Source organism: Scyliorhinus canicula, chromosome 6 (assembly GCF_902713615.1).
Source record: "Scyliorhinus canicula chromosome 6, sScyCan1.1, whole genome shotgun sequence".
NCBI classification, from domain to species: Eukaryota; Metazoa; Chordata; class Chondrichthyes; order Carcharhiniformes; family Scyliorhinidae; genus Scyliorhinus; species Scyliorhinus canicula.
Genome location: NC_052151.1, coordinates 209271299 through 209277298, shown reverse-complemented (window position 1 = coordinate 209277298; position 6000 = coordinate 209271299). Strand labels below are relative to the sequence as shown.

At 45.8% G+C, this 6000-nt stretch overlaps 1 pseudogene; it reads right to left on the bottom strand.

Annotated features, from left to right (window-relative positions):
- Positions 1–3122: 3122 nt before the first annotated feature.
- The window catches only part of LOC119968001, an 84081-nt pseudogene continuing 81203 nt past the window's right edge, over positions 3123–6000 (bottom strand).

Below are 6000 nucleotides of genomic sequence, written 5' to 3'. Positions count from 1 at the left end.
CGGGGGAGGGCGTGGGGAGGATTTTCCAGGGGGGATTTGTTGTGTTATAATTTAAAATGTAGTAGGGGTAAATGTTTGTATCGAAAAATTTCAATAAAAATTATTTAAAAAAAAAAAAACTCTTCACGTTTCGAGATCGGGTAATGCTCCCGCACGATGTTGCGGTTTAGATCTTTAAAATCAATGCAAATGCGGAGCTCCCCTGATGGCTTCTTTACGCAGACCATGGAGCTGACCCAATCTGTTGGCTCTGTAACCTTTGAGATGATGCCCTGGTCTTGGAGGTCATGTAATTGCTTTTTCAGACGATCCTTGAGGGGCGCCGGCACCCGGCGTGGTGCATGAATTACAGGGGTGGCGTTCGGCTTGAGCAGGATTTTATATCGGTACGGGAGCGTGCCCATTCCATCGAATACGCCGTGGTACTGCGTGATAATGTCGTCTTCATCTACGTCGGTTTGCAAATTTCCATCGGGCAAGGCCATCGCCGGTGACGATGACATGGTGTGGACTCGCTACACCAGGTTCAGGAGCTTGCCGGCACGAGCACCGAGGAGGGACGCCCTGTCAGGCCTGACAATTTCAAACCGTAATGTTGCCTTGATCGCCTTGTTGGATACCCCTAGTTGACACAAGCCACTGGCAGCTATGGCATTGCCATTGTAGTCAAGGAGCTGGCAGGCCGGTGGAAGAATGCTTGGTTGGGCCTGGATGATGTTGAGGTCGGATTGTGAGATGAGGTTCGCAGATGTGCCGGTGTCCAGTTTAAATCAGATGCGAGCCTTGTGAACTGTGAGGACAGCACACCGCTCGTCGCCTGGATCCACACTGAGGATTAAGAGGCATTGCGCAGGTGTGGTGGAGGCCAGTTCATGTGTGGTTATGATGCCCACCCGATATGGAGACTTGAGGCAGTCAGCATCAGGGTCCGTTGGGCTATCGGGATCGGAATCTGGCATGCCTTGTTGTATTGAGCGGACACTTCTGCACCGCAGCTGGGATCGTTGGCTGCTGAGCGGTGGAGCAGATCTTCAAAGGGCTGCATAGTGGCCAAGCTTGCCACACTGTAGACATCAGCGACCTTTTGCCGTTTTAAGTGGGCGGAGCCACAATTTGGACACGTCATGACGCTGACGTCAGTGCGTCATCACACATGCGCAGTGCAGTCGGTTGACGTACGCACCTGCGCAGTCAGGTTTTCGGTCTCGTCGTCCACTCGGTCGGGGCGCGCATGCGCAGGGATCCGGGAAAAGTGCGTGAAACGGCCACCCTCCTCGATGCTCAGGCCCTGCATCTGTTTGATGGCCTGCACCCTTTCTGCCTCGTGGGAGACCAGCTTTGCAGTTTCTGCCGCCCTGATGTGGGAGTAACGATTCTTGGCATGCTCATGGACAACGCACGTCTCAATAGCGACAGAGAGGGTCAATGGTTTGATTTTAAGGAGCTGCTGCTGCAGAGAGTCGGAGTGGACCCCGAAAACGATCTGATCCCGGATCATGGAATCAACCGTCAAGTCATAGTTGCATGACTGTGCTAGGATGCGGAGATGGGTCAAGAAGGACTGAAAAGGTTCATCCTTACCCTGAAGCCTCTGCTGGAAGTTGTACCGTTCAAAGCTCTCATTCACGTCAATGTCGCAGTGGCTGTCGAACTTCAGCAGGACTGTTTTGAATTTTTTTTTGTCTTCGCCGTCGGCGAACGTAAGGGAGTTGTAGATATGGATGGCGTGATCCCCCGCAGTGGAGAGAAATAGCGTGATCTTCCTGGCATCCGATGATGCCTCGAGGTCGGAGGCCTCGATGTACACGAGGAACTTTTGCTTGAAGATTTTCCAGTTGGTGCTGAGGTTGCCGGAGATGCGGAGTTGCGGAGGAGGCTAGATGTTTTCCATTTCGCTGGATGGCTGCTTGCTGGTCAATGCTGATTCACTCGAGGTAGATCCGTCAAGATCAGTATCACTCCGGTACCATGATGTGTTAGGCAGGTTGGTTCAATATGGACTGCACTCAATGCAGGGAAGCTAGAAGCAGATGTCTAACACTGGAGAAGATCCAACACTGTTTTATTCAAATATAGAACTGCTATACATATTCAGCTGTGGGTCGACACGATACTGATCTGACTGGTGACCTTGTAGTAGCCTGACCAGACTTACCAGCTACCACATGGTGTTTGCACTTGCTAGCTCGTGGACTCTGACTGTCTCAGTAGCTGGGTCCAGAGAGAGCGGGAAACCTAGTGCCCTCTGTCTTTATAGTGGTAGTGTCCTGTCTGGTGATTGGCTGTACTGTGTTGTATGCTTACTGGTCATCCTATATGGCAATCACTGCCTGTCTGCAACTCATTATATACATGAGTGGATATTATGACAGGTAACTCCACATCTGAAGCCCCCACTGACCACCAAATAACACTGATTGTCACCCGACTAAACAACCCAAATCCATCTCAATTACATTCAACCACCACACCAATCCGACTACAGACTTCCATGACCAATTCAGACTGAAGTACACTCCGACCCGACAGCCCGGTGTTCTGACTACCCTGCTGACCCAACTCCATTACTGACTCCACTAAGCCCCAACACCGGTAACCCAACCAACTGCCCCTCTCTAAGCCTCCAGAACCTGACCAGCCCTTTGACCCACCAGACTAACCCCTAATGCCCTCCCAATTTCATAACTAACCACCCCATCCAACACGACTATTGCCCCAGACACTCTCCGACTCTCAACAAACTACTGATTCAGCAATCTACCCCAACACTCAACCATTAACCAACAGTAATTAAAAGACCAGACCTTTATTACCATATGGCAGATGTCATGATATACAGACATGCAGATAATGATATTCCCAGAGTACATAAAACGACAGCAGATAATGGTGTAAATAGGGTGTGTGCTGTCTCTTCTCTGATTCTACGCTGCTCCGATTGAGCTTCCCGGGGTCATAGCACTGAAGATCCCGGAATTAAATTCAGCAGTTTCAGGTTGGGAGAATCTTTGCGGTCAGCAGCAATCCCCTTATCATTGCCGCTGCTTGGAAGATTCAGGCCCATTTATATTTTAAAATCCAATTGATATTTTAATTAATACAATATAAATTAACATAAATACTCACTGGATCCGCTCCAAACTTGTGCAGTTCAGTATGAGGTAGCGGAGAGCGGGGGCAGATTGGTCTGTGAAAGAGTTTGATACCAAGTACAGGTCCGTCAGTGACAGGTTTGTACTGAGGCTGGAGGCGAGATCCCCGGCACAAGAATCAGTGAAAGCGTTATGACCCAGACTGGAGGAGATCAGAGAGAGATAAATAATATAAATCAGGGTAATCCCCAATGTTTTAATGGATACTGTTAATAACAATAATAATGTTTGATAACTGACATTCATGAACCACAACTTATACTTATATAGAAAGAAGTGCTAACGATAATAGAAAGGAAGTATCAGTAGAATATACTGGAAGCACTCAGCAGGTTTTGGCTCCAACTCCACCTACATTTTTGCTGGCAACACGACCGGACAATGAGTCAGAATACAGGAGAGGTATAGGGAACCTAGTGGAGTAGTGTAACGACAACAATCTCTACCTCAATGTCAGCAAAACTAAGAGCTGGTCATTGACCTGAGGAAGCAAAGTATTGTACACACTCCTGTCTTCATCAACGGGGCCGAGGTGGAGATGGTTGACAGCTTCAAATTCCTAGATGTGAACATCACCAACATCTGTCCTGGTCCACCCACGTCGAGGCTACCACCAAGGAAGCACAACAGCACCTATACATCCTCAGGAAACTAAGGAAATTTGGCATGTCCACATTGACTCTTACCAATCTTTACAGGTGCACCATAGAAAGCATCCTATCAGGCTGCATCACAGCCTGGTATGGCAACTGCTCGGCCCAAGACCGGATGAAACTTCAGAGAGTCGTGAAAACCGCCCAGTCCATCCACAAACCCGCCTCTCCTCCATTGACTCCATCTACACCTCCCGCTGCCTTGGGAAAGCGGGCAGCATAATTAAAGACCCCTCCCTCTGGGTTACTCATTATTCCAACTTGTTCCATCGGGCAGGAGATACAAAAGTCTGAGAACATGCACTAACAGATTCAAAAACAGCTTCTTCCCCGCCATTACCAGACTCCTAAACGACCCTCTTATGATCTGATGTCTTCACACATTTTCTCTACCGAGTAGTACTACATCCGATGCCTGTGTCTATATATTTACAATGCGTATTTTATGTTTGCCCTATTATGTATTTTCTTTTCATGTGAGGAATGATCTATCTGAGCTGCACGCAGAACAATACTTTTCACTGTACTTTGGTACATGTGACAATAAACAAATCTGAAGCCAATCCAATCCAATATACAGCCGATATTTATGTCATCTGTAAATTTCCCAATCATGCGTCTCACATTTATGTTGAAATCATTTAAATATACGACAAATAGCAAGAGATGCAACATTAAACCCTGTGCAATGCTACTGAAAACCGCTTTCCTTTTTCTAATTATCCATAGACTCTTTGATTCCGCATGTTGAGACAATTTTGGATCCAGCTAACCACGTTTCCTGCATGCGATGCACTTTTAATTTTTTGACCTGTCTGCCATGTGGGATCTTGCCAATTGCCTTATTACGATCTATGTAGACTACACACAGAGTACTACCCTCATCAATCTTTGTTACTTCATCAAAAAACCAGTAAGACACGGCTTTCTCTTCACAAACCCTCTGATTATTCTCACATTTCTAGGTGGCAGCTTATCTTGTCTCAGATTTGATTCTGACTATCTTCCTATCGCAAGTATTATGACCGGCTATAATTATTTGGCCTACCCTTCACGCCCTTTTTTAAAATGTGCACACCTACAGGTTCTCCTTTATCTATCTTCATGTTACGTCAATAAATAGCCATGTTGACTCTGTCTGAATCTCTAACTGTGACAGATATTTGACTAACTCGCTTATAAGTTCCTGATTTCTATCTCCATCCTTTATTGAACAAGATGTTACATTAGTGATGTTGATGTTGGAATCCACTGTGACCATTCCAGAATCTAGGAAATTTTGGAAGATAACGATCTCTGCAGCTACTTATTTTAAGATCTCCCTTCTCATCCTCTAAAGAACCAATATTTACCCTAGCCACTCTTTTTTGTTTTATATATTTGTAGAAACATTTACTATCTGTCTTTATATTCTGAGCAAGTTTACTCTCATAATCTATCTTAATCTTCTTTATAGCTTTTTTAGTAGCTTTATGTTGCCCCCTAAAGATTTCCCAGTCCCCTAGTCTCCCACTTTGTATGCTTTTTCCAACAATTTGATACTCTCCCTTGTTTCCTTACATATCCACGGTCGATTTTCCCTCTTTCTACCGTCCTTTCTTTTTGTTGGTATAAACCTTTGCTGAGCACTGTGAAAAATCGCTTGGAAGGTTCTCCACTGTTCCTCAACTGTTTCACCATAAAGTCTTTGCTCCCAGTCTGCCTTAGCTAGTTCTTCTCTCGTCCCATTGTAATCTCCTTTGTTTAAGCACAAAACACTAGTGCTTGATTTTACCTTCTCACCCTCCATCTGTATTTTAAATTCTACCATATTGTGATCGCTCCTTCCGAGAGGATCCCTAACTATGAGATTATTAATCAATCCTGTCTCATTACACAGGACCAGATCTAGGACCGCTTGTTCCCTCGTAGGTTCCATTACATACTGTTCGAGGAAACTATCGCGGATGCATTCTATAAACTCCTCCTCAAGGCTGCTTGACCGACCTGGTTAAACCAATCAACAGGTAGATTAAAATCCCCCATGATAACTGCTGTACCATTTCTACACGCATCAGTTATTTCCTTGATTATTGCCTGCCCCACCATAATGTTACTATTTGGTGGCCTATAGACTACTCCCATCAGTGACTTTTTTGCCTTACTATTCCTGATTTCCACCCGAATGGATTCAACCTTATCCTCCATAGCACCGA